Raw genomic sequence first — 15,290 nt, 5'->3', positions numbered from 1 at the left:
GTTAAACTCATTGCTGAGTTTTGCTCAGAGAGCGTTCGAATGAAACAGCGATTTAATCAAAATAATTTGGAAGGTCAGATAATCACTGACTTACAATAAATAAAGACATTACATCATACGGGGAGACTCTGAGAAGTGCCAGTACTCTGTAGAGTAAATTACAGAAGTGCGGGTACTGCTTCCGCCCCACTTCAAGCACTGATTTAGATGAGAACATAGCAAAAATGTCTAAAGCTCTATTCAAAAACCTACCGTCTACCATGCTGTCTACATAGACTGCATCCTAACTGAAATGGAACCATATACATTTACAATTAGGAACTTAGCAGAAACTTTTCTCAATAGTGACTTAAAAATATACATTTTGTTAGCATGTGCATTCCATGTGAATCAAAGCCATGACCTAGCAAATGCTAGCGCTTAGCTCTACCAGTCGAGTTACTGTTAATCAGGCTATAGACATCATTTTCACAGTATGACATTATTTTTATTCACCTATTCTTTATCAAACAGTAGTCCATGTGCTGTGGTGGTGGAAACGGGATCTATTCCTCCCGTTATATCGTATATGATAGTCTTGATTATATAATCGTCAAATCATATTTGACCTCTTATCTGTCACAGCGACAGCACTTTGGAAATTAAAAACAGACATTTGCAATCAGAGTTTGTGAGATTCTTCATCATAAAGTTCATATACACCAGCAGCTGCTGCGGGTCAATTGTGTCTAATAGAGCCGACGTGATAACAATGATTTACAGTGACCCGTGAAGTATTATCATTTATGCTATGTTCCTGATGTTTCATTGTTTTCCCAATGCAACGATCTGGTGGAAATTTAAAGAAGCCCAAATCTCCAATTATCTGTGGAAAACGGGGTGCTTCAACCCCAAAAACAGCAGTTTCAACAGTTTCAGCACAATTTGAGCAATGCACCCATAGACAGCAGTTCTTTTCTGGGCAACTAAAAGAACCAGGAAAGGGCAGGGTGGAGCGATTTATGTAAATTTGGACAGTGCCTCATAAAGGGCAAAGGGCGTGTATCAGTGCTGCACAGAAATGTTTCCCAGAACGTTCTCGCAACCCGGTAGCAACTCTTCCACGGCCATTCCAACCATTAACAGGGTTGTGACCCGGGGGTTGGCGACCTGTTATAGCGCACCACACAAATAGGGCACTTCACATGAAGAGCACAAGAGACACAATTGACTGAGCAGATTTTGATCTTAGCATGTTGCTAAGCTAACAACATAATAGTCTAATTAGCAAAAATAAATAAATGAATACAAAAATGTTTTAAATAAAAACATAGCACAGAAAAAAATATTGTGTAAAATAGTAAATTTGTTATTAGATTAAACAATTTATGGGTGTTTCTTCACCCATTGTGAATCAATCTGGCACTTTCATGTCCCACCTATTTTCGTTTTGCAATATGAAGGTCTCATTAAAACTGAACTGGAATTTTTTTACTAGTTCTTCTTAAATTATATTTGAAATTATAATTATAATAATTCCTTTTATGCATAAATGTAACTTTTTTAACAGTGTCCCAGACTCAGATATTCAACATTATACTATGAAATCCATGTTAAAAATACAAACTATTACAAGTTTAAAACTATTACAATCTAAACAAAGAATTAAAAAATAACAATCCATTTCAATATTTATTTTGTGATAATAATTATATATATATATATATATATATATATATATATATATATATATATATATATACACTCACCTAAAGGATTATTAGGAACACCTGTTCAATTTGTCATTAATGCAATTATCTAATCAACCAATCACATGGCAGTTGCTTCAATGCATTTAGGGGTGTGGTCCTGGTCAAGACAATCTCCTGAACTCCAAACTGAATGTCAGAATGGGAAAGAAAGGTGATTTAAGCAATTTTGAGCGTGGCATGGTTGTTGGTGCAAGACGGGCCGGTCTGAGTATTTCACAATCTGCTCAGTTACTGGGATTTTCACGCACAACCATTTCTAGGGTTTACAAAGAATGGTGTAAAAAGGGAAAAACATCCAGTATGCGGCAGTCCTGTGGCCGAAAATGCCTTGTTGATGCTAGAGGTCAGAGGAGAATGGGTCGACTGATTCAAGCTGATAGAAGAGCAACTTTGCCTGAAATAACCACTCGTTACAACTGAGGTATGCAGCAAAGCATTTGTGAAGCCACAACACGCACAACCTTGAGGCGGATGGGCTACAACAGCAGAAGGCCCCACCGGGTACCACTCATCTCCACTACAAATAGGAAAAAGAGGCTACAATTTGCAAGAGCACACCAAAATTGGACAGTTGAAGACTGGAAAAATGTTGCCTGGTCTGATGAGTCTCGATTTCTGTTGAGACATTCAGATGGTAGAGTCAGAATTTGGCGTAAACAGAATGAGAACATGGATCCATCATGCCTTGTTACCACTGTGCAGGCTGGTGGTGGTGGTATAATGGTGTGGGGGATGTTTTCTTGGCACACTTTAGGCCCCTTAGTGCCAACTGGGCATCGTTTAAATGCCACGGCCTACCTGAGCATTGTTTCTGACCATGTCCATCCCTTTATGGCCACCATGTACCCATCCTCTGATGGCTACTTCCAGCAGGATAATGCACCATGTCACAAAGCTCGAATCATTTCAAATTGGTTTCTTGAACATGACAATGAGTTCACTGTACTAAAATGGTCCCCACAGTCACCAGACCTCAACCCAATAGAGCATCTTTGGGATGTGGTGGAACGGGAGCTTCGTGCCCTGGATGTGCATCCCACAAACCTCCATCAACTGCAAGATGCTATCCTATCAATATGGGCCAACATTTCTAAAGAATGCTTTCAGCACCTTGTTGAATCAATGCCACATAGAATTAAGGCAGTTCTGAAGGCGAAAGGGGGTCAAACACAGTATTAGTATGTGTTCCTAATAATCCTTTAGGTGAGTGTATATGTATATGTACCACAACTGTGGAGTCATTTCCACCAATCCAAACAACTTTTCCCAAAATACTTTTTAATATAATATCTTTCTTTAAGTTAGTGTACTTGTTTAGCAAGTTAACAAAAGTGTCAGTAAAGGCTTGTTTGAGATGAAATATGAGACAAGTGATGTTAGAATAAATCTAAGAAAAGTCAAGGTAAAACTCATTTGTGAGTAGAGTAGAATTTTATTGGGTTTCATGTCATCAAGCTGTAATTTTGCCAAATTAAGCAAAACATGTGAATATATTATTTAATTATGTGTTTCAGATGCATAAAATGTCAACTATGAAACTAGCCTAAGCAAGAAAAAAAAAAAAAACATTTTATTTTAAAAACATAATTTAATCACCATTTCCATCATGGAATTCTTTAAACACAATACAGAATATGAAATATGGTGTGTTGTCGGAATTTCCATGGCCTTCAGAAAAGAAAAGAAAAAAAGAAGAAAAAAATTACACAAATCACCTGTGATACATGTACATACAGTAGATATGTACATTGCAGTAGTCAAATAAATAAATAAATACATTAAACAATTGTTGAGAGTGTGAACATGTATTAACAGGAATTTTCTTTCTAGAAATTTAGTGCTAAAAGTGCCCAAAGTTGAAGACACATACTTATATCTTTTGGGTATTGAATTAAATATAAGTATGTTTATAATTCATATTCTTCTCAACTTTTTTTTAAGCAATTTATTATGGGATTATCTTCGCTGCAAAGGATCCGTGCGATCCTGCCTTAGAATATTTGAAGTACCTTAAAAGACAATAATTACAATTTCGCTTTACTTTTTGACCAGGTAGGGGGCATGCAAATTATGCCTAAATATTCTGTCTAGGTAGGGAGTTAACTAGATTTGGAAACAGGGCTTATATTAAGTTATATTTATAATGGAACAAAAGAAACACTGTGTTTGCATTAGAGCTCTGATCAGAGTACAGATCTATTTCTGGAGCTGAGCACCAATTACATGAAGTACCCTCTGGACCATCTATTTCTGAAACAATTTGTAGTGTAGTGCATTCCCAACGATATCTAACCTGCCCGTAAGGCTTGATCGTACACACAAACACCCAACGCGAACCCTTGACCACTCTCACAGACAGATTTACTTCTGCATCTAGTCTCCTCTATTATGTCCTTTTCTTGTTTTGCTCTTCTGTCCTCTCTCGTTCCCTCCTATCTCTTGTTCATTCTCTCTGACTGCTGTGCAATCTGATGGTGGGCCAGAGAGGAATGAGAGGATATACCATCGCACAGAACATAATAATGCTACAGGATGACAAGGGGATTTGTGAACCTCCGGAGAAATGCAACAATTTGTTATCGTTCAGCGATCAGGAGTTTGTACGAATTCTGATGTCACTGTTTCTACTTAAGTGAGAATGCAAGAGTATTTGAAAGAACAGCTTCCGCTAACTATTACACCACAGCTACAACAAGCAAAGTCACATACATTTTCCTGGCACAAATACTTCAAATGAGAGTAGCTACTTTTCTTGTGCAAACATTTGTGAAATATTGTGTTAGTTACTGTATGTGTATGCAACTTTTGGGCATTTTCCAAGGGCAGAAGACTGTGTCTCTTATCTGTTTTGGTGTTCTTTATACCCCTCTTTTATATTGTGCCCTTGGTGGCTGTTGAATTGTGAATGGCCTGTGCTGTTTGTCCTGTTGAGAGTGAGATTGGAATCCAAACAGAGATGGAAAGCTTTCTCGATGCTTCCTGATGCTTTCAATCGTATCGTCTGCTGCATTAGCTTTAGATGTTGCAGGCACAGAACAAGAGTAATCTGAATGCAAATGATTCACATATCCAAACAAACATACATGAGCACCAATGTGCCAGGTAAAGAAAGAAGAGATACATTATTCGGTGTGAAAGATAAGCAAAAAGAATTGAAACTCAGAAGAGTATATATATATATATATCAGTGGGGATTTCTTTAAGACTGCAAGGGAAGCTCAGCTTCCCCTATAATGTCAAAAAAATAATGGTCAAATATGTACTATTGTGTAAACAATTTATTGACTAAAAATGCGTTAGAACACGTTCATCTCGAAGACGAGTTCATTCAGAATCAGCTACATTACATATAGCAGGTCGGCTGACTCGATTTACTTCTCATACATTCCCGTAGCGTCAGTGCATTTCCCTGTTGAAGCCGAGCGTCCATTGACTTCAATGGGGCTGCTCTGAACAGTTTTTTCAGTGCTCGAAAATAGACGGTCATTGGATAAATGCTGCGATTATGTCCCGCCCACGGACGCTCAGCGTCTCTGGGGGTGAATGAGGAGTGGGCTGGCCCGGACTCCGGGCTTCAGCGTGATGATTGGAGGATCTGTCGAAAGACTGCATCTCCTTTTGATTGACAGCGAATCTGTACTATAAGAAGTCACTGAAGCTATTTCGCGCTCAGTCCCATCGCGGATTTCTCAAGTGTAGTCGAAAGACAAACTGCTGCAACCTATTTCTTTATATTTGTTTGCCGAAATTGCTAGTCAATTTGCATAATACATTTCACACAATTATACACCACATTCCTTGTTTCAGTTTTACCAAATTTAATATATTTTGTTTTAGAGCGTTCGTTCGTTCATTCATACAGTAGGCTAGGCTAGCGTCGTACGGGTGAAACTGCGCACGATGGCAGACGGTGCTGATATTGTCAACCTGATTTTGGCGAAGCCATTTGAAAGTCTTCCTTACGAGGAAAAAATTAGAATTAAACAGCAGGGCAGATCAACACCTAAGATTGATTTAGTGCAAAAAATAGGGTAAATAAGTTTATAATGTAGGCCGAAAATGAGCTTCCCTCTTTGAAAGACCAGCAGCCGCCACTGATATATATATATATATATATATATATATATATATATATATATATATATATATATATATATATATATATGAACTATTGTTTATTTGCTGATACTCTGTGTGTATAATGTTTTACAGACAGAAAGGTGCCATCCCTTCAATCTTTGAGGTCAGAATTCTTTATGCATTCTTTGTCGGAAGAGATATGTTAAAATGAAAGGGCTAAAACTCCAGACAACCTAAATAGAAAAATCCTTCGCCATCCAAGAAAGAGCCTGAGAGAGGAAGAGCTATTTGAATAGGAACAATTTGTGCAGGAAATGTTTTTTGGGTCTGTGAAAAATAAAGCTGTGATAACACTCCCGTATATAAATTGTATGTGAGAGAGAGAGACAGAAATTACAAAAGAAATGGACTGCAGGTGTAATTTATTTGTAAATGACCAGTTTCAAGGTTGGCAGATACACATCCTTACATTTGTTTCTCAAGACTGAATGCACACATCTCTTTTATGCCACAATACCAACGTAATCTCGTTTGTATTTGTAGGTATTTGTACATTTTCGTACATTAAGATAGACACAGGAACATAAAATATTTACATATTAACAGCTTTTATAACGTAAACCCTTTTACATGACAAAAGCTATGATGTTGAATTATTGAATTCATAAAATACATAGGTTGATCTTATTGCATTTATACTGTAATAAATCAGGTTTTAAGAACTCTTTTTAAATTATAGTAGTTTCATTCTGTTCTGTGTGATTTTAAAGAGTGGTTGGAACCTTTGTGGACCATTGTGAACACAAACACTCACAAATAAGTAAATTAGTTACCATAGATACCATAACATTTACAGTATTTTGCCTATACATTATATCATACATGTTGAAACACGATGATAAATTCATTTAGACAATGATTGCAAATAACTTTTCTTTTAATCTGTATTTCATCTAAAAATACATTTATCATTAAAAGGTATTTCTCAAACAAAGTTTCTCTATTATTTACTGTTGAATGTGAGTACAGCAACTGTTTCTGAGCATGTGATAACTGGTTGCAAAGGTCCCAGCAATTTCAGTACTACCAGTCTTCAGACTATTCAGTATGATTTTTAAATGTAAGATTTACGCATTTAATTTTATGACAAATTTCCAACAAATATGCTGAGTAATCTTTAACATAATGTACATGTTATGAATAAAGCATAATGTATTGAATTCAGCTTGTAAAATTCACATTTATGCTTAATTTACAACAATGTAGATAACTTTAAGTTTACTTAATTTATATTAATGGAACTTTGTCATGCAATTAAAATTGAACGTAATTATAAATCAGTGTTCAAGAGTTTACTCTTCAATATAGGCAACTGCCAGTGCAGTGATATTATTTGTGTACACTTGGCATATAAATATGAATGAGATCAAACGACATCACAGTCACATACCACCCATCGGAACAGTTTCCAATCTCATCAGCCCCCCACCACCCCAGTCTGCCCATCTTTTCTTTTACTTATAGAAAAAGTGCAATGCTCCACCTTCCCTTCTCATCTGAGTTATGACCTCACACCCATATTCAATATGTCCACCTGCATTCATCAATCAAAGCAGCAGAACACCAGACATAGACACTCAGTGTGCAATTGTAGTGACAGTAGGGGCTTACCTGAGGGAGTGCTGCCCTCATTTCCATGACATAAGAGGAGCCACTCCGTCAAGGACATACTCCAAGCACAGCATTAAAGCTAGATCGACACAAATGGGGTGAGTGAATCTGTCAGTCAATGACGCCTTAACTTACTCATTATTACAACATGACAATGGCAAAGTGGCCAGCAAGAGACCTATTCTAACACTTTCTTTATTCAAGCTCTCATTAAAGCTAATTGCTCTCATTTTCATAGGCCTTTAAAACGTTAAAAATTCAACAATGGGGAATAGTAGAGAAATACTTAAACAAAATAATTTTCTTCATTCACACAGAAGTCTGCACTCATGACGCACTTAACGCTGTTGTCATTCAAAAGACTGAATTCAATTCTCATTTAAAACTATCAGTTTCAAGCATAACTTTGGAGCACAACACATAAAACATGTGAATGTTCCCTATCTGTCACTCACTCTACGTTGTGTCGATGTAGTGACACAAGGGGTCACTCTTGGGAGCCCCAATCACCTCTGATCTTTGAGAAAAGGCCAATGGGCCAAAATTCCAGCGAGTGGAATTTGCATGTCACTCCCCCTGACATACAGGTATAAAAGGAGCTGTCTCGCAACCACTCATTCAGATTTTTCCTTTGGAGTCGAGCGGTATTCATTCATTGAATTCATTCATTGAATTCCACAACCGTTCCAATCACCTCTGCATATGCTGTTGGATATATGTCGCATTTCAGCGGTTTTTCCCCCTCGTTCACGAATAAGTGCAGAGAATGCCGCTGGGCGCTTCGACAGCAAAAAGAGAGTATATATTAATATACATATACATACATATATAATAAAATAGTATATTTTCCTCTAAATATCCTCCCACTGCCCGCTCCGTGACTCCCTGGCTACGGCTCCCCTCGGCACAGGCACGCTTGCACACAGCTGGCCTAGGGGGCTGCACAAGTATGCGTTTCCCCCAGTGAGCCTGCTAGCACAGACTTTGTGCAAGGTCAGGGAGGACGAGGGACAGGCCGTCCTGGTAGTGCCCCACTGGCCCACCCAGAATTGGTTCTCGGAGCTCATGCTCCTCACGACAGCCCCACCCTGGCAAGTTCCCCTGAGGGAGGCCCTATCTGGCACCCGCAACCAGACCTCTGTAATCTCCATGTATTGCCTTACTGTAGTACTCTCGGAGTACTCTCACGTGGTCTTGAGACCCCGACCGGGCTATGTGCCCAAGGTTCCCACGACCCATTTTAGGGGTGTCACATGGTATTGCCAATCCTTTACCTCTATTTAAAATGATGTCATGTGGAGAAGTCCCATGGTAGGTCTTACCCAACAGGGGGAGGAATTTCTACAAACATGTTGACTGAGGTAGAGGGGCCTCTGCCCAAGGAAGATGCACTTTACCAACAGGGAAACGATTTAGTGAGTCAACAGTGCACGTCTGCAGCTCAGGGGAGGTGAAAGGCACTATGCGCAAGAGATACACCCGGCCAACTTTAACCGGAATTACCTGTTCATTCCTGCCAAGACACGGGACGAAACCGGCTCCACCCGGAGATTGTAGAACCTTGCATATGTGTTGGGTGTTGCCCAGCCTGATGCTCTACAGATGTATGTTAGAGAGGTGCCACTGGTCAAGGCCCAGGAGGCCACCACACTCCTGGTAGAAAGGGTTCGTAGCCCTGCGGGAGGTGGCACGTACTAGGCGTGATATGCCATCGCTATGGCTTCAATGACCCATTGAGCGATCCTCTGCTTCCTTTCCGCTGTCTACCAGAGCAGCAAAGAGCTGCTCAGAGACTCTAAAGCTCTGCGTGCGTTCCAAATAGATGCGTAAAGCGCGCACCGGACATAGCAACATCAAGGCTGGGTCTGCCTCCTCCTGGGGCAGCGCTTGCAGGTTCACCTAAAAATCCCTAAACCAAGACCAAAATGATCACCCGTAACCAGGGCTGCAGTTAGAAATATTTGGGCCCGTTACAAAACGAATTCAGCAAGCCCCCCTCCAGTTAGTTGTCCGACAGTGTGGTAGACAGTTCTTTCATCATCGTGGGCGCTGCCCTGGTGGCATTCACTTTCGCTTTCGAGTGCTGTCTCTGTGTTATATCCGAGTCTCCTACTGAAAGTAACACCAACAGGAAAATAGCCCAGACACCTATAGTAAAATAAATAGGGATGAGCATTTTCTTCTGTGCATTTTTTGAACTTTTTATCTATATCCAACAAAAATTTCAAAATCAACAACAGTGTTAATTAAAATAAATATCTATTTGACTAATATAATTGGGCTTTTAAATAAAAAAATTATTGTACTGTTTATTTTCAACAATGTCTGAAGCTATGTAGCCGACTGTGTTAAAATCATTATCAGGTTTTTATTTTTGAGACAAAATTGTATTAAATTACAACAGTATTATTATTATTATTTTATTTATCTCATGTTGGTATTAATGTACTTTATATTTATTAGTATTTTCCTTTTCACTCAAGGCGTTTTGACAAAGGCATGAAAATATAAACTGAAGGTTACTGACTCTATAATAAATCACACTCCATTTTGACGTTGTTCAATGTTCCGCTTTAAAGTGAAAAGCAAGTCAGAGAGTAATCTCATTACAAAATCATTTGAAACATAGACTAAGAACTCTCTAAATTGTATTGTATCTGACAGTCTGTTGCGATCTCTTCATTTGATCAAACATTTTCTCTTCTTTTTTATCCAAAGGATGATATGTTTTCAGCCGGGCGCCTCCCCAGTGAGCAGGGTAGATCTGATATAGTGTGTAAGGGGTCTTAATTATAATCAGATCATTATCAGTTGTCCCAAGTCTCCGACTACCACACTCAACCATTTTACACATGACAGGAGGGGAGAGAAGCGAGCCTCTATAGCACTGCACCATTTTACTGTCTTGCTTACAGCCATACAGACTGCTCTTGAATGTTCTGGGAAATAAAATTATAAAGGTTCAGAGTATGTGTGTACATAATTCTAGGTAATAAGCCTGAAATTCATGAGAGGTAATTGGGTGTATCTAGTGGCGTATTAACACATAATACATAGTGTGGCTATACTTTTAAAACAGTTTGCAGTTGCATTTTAATTCCATGTTATTCCATGTAAGGGCCTCATATACAGTTTTGCTATCATTAAAAAAAAACAGACAGGTCAAAATTATTGTTTGTGGTAATCAAACATTTTGTCACAAATGCTGTTGACCAGATCTCTTCAACTACATTCCATTCAAAAGCAAAGAAGAAACACTTTTATAAGTAAAACATTATTTACAAACCCTGAAATTCACGAGTGGAATGAAAGTGTATATCACGTCTAAGATCCATTTATATTGACCGCAAGATGAACAGAAGATGTTCCCTTTACAAAATGCTTCACTACGATGTTGCGCTGCTAAGCGCTACGGGAACTAGCTCTAGCTGTGAGCCAAGCTGAATAATGTGTGAAACACGTCAATGAACATTGACCGGAATTTATAGCCTCGGCTGATGTAATCATTAGATGCACCTGCGGCCAGGCTATAAATGGATACGTCACCAGGTGTCGTCAGAAACTCTTTTTTCAGAGCGATTCTGTTTCTGTGTGTTTCACAAACCCTGTCAAAACTTTCTTTCCTCTGTTAGGAGATAGAATCAGTTAGGCAGTGTGCAGTGAACGTTGTTCTTTTTTCTCTTCGTTCCCTTCAGACCCCGGTTTTCTGCCTTGGGTCCCACTCTAGGTGCGTCTTGTTGTCGCAGGCTGCTAACGACAGACGCCTCCCTGATGGGCGGGGTAGCGTCCTTAAGTGGTCGTCCAGCTTAAGGGGATAGGAGGGTCGTCAGCTCGGTTGCCACAGTCACTGTCTCGGGTTGATGGCTGTATTTCTGGCCCTGAAATACCTCCTCCTGAGGCTGCCATGTCTTGGTGCGGGTGGACAATGCAGCGGTAGCCTCTTACATAAATCATCAAGGAGACCCATGTTCTTGTCAGCTGTATTTCTGACACGTTGGGTTCTCCTTAGGGCCCAGGGCAAGCTCCTGTCACTCAGGTCAGTTATATCCCTGGATGCCCGTATATGGGAGCAGATTTACGGTCCAGACAGAAAATACCAACGGGGGAGTTAAGAACTCTACCCTAAGGTAGTAGTTGCCCAGAGTTCGCCAGAAAGGGTTTTTGCCTCTTACTGATAGCACCAGCTGGCCGAACAGGGCTTGGTTCTCGGAGCTAATCTCTTCCCTCAACGGCTCGCCTTTGACGATGCCGAACAGGAAGGATCTTCTGTCTCAGGCACAGGGCAATATTTCATCCCTGCCCCAAATTGTGGAATCTTTCATGTTTGGCCCCTAAGGGTACCAACTGAGGAACACAGGGCTCTCTCCTGAGGTTATCGAGACCTTTTTAAATGCCGGGCTTTTTCCACTTGGAACAAGTTTGGGTGAGATCTTAGGGCAGAAGAGGACCTCTTCGCCTCTATGAATAGCGCAATGTCTCCTCTACTTCTCCCTGAAATCACCCAGCCCCCTTGGGTCTGGACGTTAAGACACGTACATGACCCAGAATGCGTCTGTATGCGTTTCTTTCCCTGGTTTCTCTGCTCCCGGGAGTCTTGGCAATGTTCACCAGCAAGGGTCTTGCCTCCTATTAATGGTGCTGCGCTGGCTGAACAGGATATGGTTCTCAGAGTTAATATCTCTCCTCGACGGCTCGCCTTGGGCGATTCCGAACAGGTAGGACCTTCTTTCTCAGGCTCAGGGGACATATTCATCCCCGGCCCGAATTGTGAAACCTTTCATGCTTGGCCCCTGTAGGGTACCAACTGAGGTTCACAGGGCTTTCTCCTGAAGTTATCGAGACCATTGCAAGTGCTAGGGCTCCCTCCCTTGGAACTGATCTGGGTAGATTTTACAGGGCAGAAGAGGACCTCTTCGGCTCTGTTGATAGCGCAATGTCTCCTCTACTTCTCCCTGAGTCACCCAGTCCCCCCCCTCGGGGTTGCTGATCGTGGTGGTGTATACATGGCACAAATGCGCCTGCATGCGTTTCCTTCTAATAAGTTAAATTACAGAACCAGCTAACTGCCAGTTTGCTTCAGTTCTGGATTTTCGGTGGAAAGAACTGTCAGCGGGCACTTGCCTCGCCACTGCCAGGTTCTATGTGGCTTCCACTTCGGTTTGCCACGCCTTGGTGCCCTCTAAGAGGCATCCTTGCTAGGACCTCTTCATAGGGTAAGACCCCCCCTTTTAAAACCTCTAGAGTCAGCGTTTGGTAGACTTCTGACTCTCAAGATGTTTTTTCTTATGGCAATTACATCTCTGAGGAGACTTGGGTACCTTCAGGCTCTGTCTCTCTTGCCGGCCTGTTTTGAGTTGCCCCAGGTAGGACCAAAAGCATTCTTTGCACCATCACCCTGACTACCTGCCCAAGGTGCCTTTCGCGACCCTTGGCCGGTTATTCTCTAAGCCTTCTGCTCCCTGCCGTTTGTAACGCCGGAGCAGCTAAGACTTCTCAGACTTTGTCCAGTCTGTACCCGTCAGACTTATGTCCACCGCATTTGCTAGTGGTGTAAAATCAGGGCAGCAATTCTTCACTTGGAAGCCGTGACCGGGTGGCGGTCATGTCCTGACAGACTATGTCACTTTGGGTGAGGGACATTACTGCCCGGGCCTACGAGGCGCGCGATCAAGCTTTGCCAGTAGGTTTTAGGGCGCACTCTACCAGAGGGCTCTCCTCCTCTAAAGCCTTGGCTAGAGGTCCCCCTCTGCAGCAAGTTTGTGGTGCGGCAGGTTGGTCCTCTCTGCACACATTCATCGAACTTTATGGGTTAGATGCTTTGCTACTCCGGGCTCTTATGCCCTTGAGTCGACATCTCAGCTCATACCTGAACAAGTTTGTGATGCGGCAAGCTGGTCCTCTCCGCTCACATTCATCAGTTTTTATGACAAGTTTGTGTTGCGATAGGGTTCTCTTTGCACACATTCATCGAACTTTATGGGTTAGATGCTTTGCTACTCCGGGCTCTTATGTCCTCGAGTCGGCATCTCAGCTCATGCCTGAACAAGTTTGTGATGCGGCAGGCTGGTCCTCTCCGCTCACATTCATCAGTTTTTATGACAAGTTTGTGTTGCGATAGGGTTCTCTTTGCACACATTCATCGAACTTTATGGGTTAGATGCTTTGCTACTCCGGGCTCTTATGCCCTTGAGTCGACATCTCAGCTCATGCCTGAACAAGTTTGTGATGCGGCAGGCTGGTCCTCTCCACTCACATTCATCAGTTTTTTTGACAAGTTTGTGTTGCGATAGGGTTCTCTTCGCACACATTCATCGAACTTTATGGGTTAGATGCTTTGCTACTCCGGGCTCTTATGCCCTTGAGTCGACATCTCAAGCTCATGTCTGAGACCTCTCGCATTTTTGTGAGTACACTGCACAAACATTGGGCTCCGGACAGCCCCAAGTGCGGCGGCGTGGGTATTGCGTTCCCCGTAGCGCTTAGCAGCGCAACATCGTAGTGAAGCTTTTTGTAAAGGGAACGTCTCGGGTTACATGTGTAACCCTTGTTCCCTGAAAAACGAGATGTTGCGCTGCTTTGCCGCACTGGGACGTCCCAGGACTGCTCTTCAAAAAGAAGTATCTGACGACACCTGGTGACGTATCCATTTATAGCCTGGCCGCAGGTGCATCTAATGATTACATCAGCCGAGGCTATAAATTCCGGTCAATGTTCATTGATGTGTTTCACACATTATTCAGCTTGGCTCACAGCTAGAGCCATTCCCCGTAGCGCTTAGCAGCGCAACATCTCGTTCCACTTTTTTCAGGGAACAAGTGTTACACATGTAACCCGAGATGTTTCTCCAATAAAATATTCACATCTCATTAAAAATATCCCTGGGACCAAACATTAATAAGGTCCCCCTTAAAAATGTAACTGTTACACTAAAAATGAGAGGCATCATGAATCTTTTAGGGGTTTTGCGCATGTGCCTATGACTCTCTCAAAGCAGATTGTCTCTTTCTCTAGTTCTAGGCAAATGAGGGCTACGTTCTCAATATCATACTACCTATTACAGCAGTATGCATTATGTATACTCAGCATGGTATGCACATTTTCTGTATGTATGAATTTCCCAAGTTTTTACATAAATATGAGAGAAATCTTTGGACAAGAATTAAACATGCAACGTTCTGAGGTCATTTGTAGAAACTCTGTATACTGCACAAACAGTATGTAGTGAAAGGGTGAAAGAATATGGGTTGGGGGGGGGGTCTGGGAGCCCCAGGGAATATAAACTCCAATCCAACTGTTGTGCTACCAGTTGCTAACGTACAAATCCGTAACACAGAAGTGAGTTTGATAATAAAAACAAACAGAGAGCACAGCTAAACCAGCCCATCCAAGCTCTGCAGTGACCCCTAGGCTGAACCTTAAAATTGCTCTGAAATGAGAGCGTTCCCCTGCTGTAAGCAGCTGTTCCAGCTTTGTGTCTTACAAAAAACAAAAACTTTCATATTTCAAGCAATACAGTATTGATTCTGTATTCAACTCTTGGATATACCGTGTCTAATGAAGACACATATGCAAGAACACAAACTAGATAAATGGCAAGTCTGCCTCAAAAACTAAAACTGCTGCATCACAGTTTCATGTTAACTATTTTTAATAACATGATCTGTCTTGTCTGTCTGTCTCTGTCTGTCGGTTGTTCTCTGTCTGTCTGTTTGCAGGGGCAGGGTTATGAATCCCAGGGCTCTTTTGCTTTACAATCAGGGTAAATAACGTAAACGTTTTTTTAATGAA

This window comes from Xyrauchen texanus, chromosome 47 (genome assembly GCF_025860055.1).
Source record: "Xyrauchen texanus isolate HMW12.3.18 chromosome 47, RBS_HiC_50CHRs, whole genome shotgun sequence".
Classification (NCBI taxonomy): Eukaryota; Metazoa; Chordata; class Actinopteri; order Cypriniformes; family Catostomidae; genus Xyrauchen; species Xyrauchen texanus.
Note: the sequence above shows the minus strand (reverse complement) of the source record.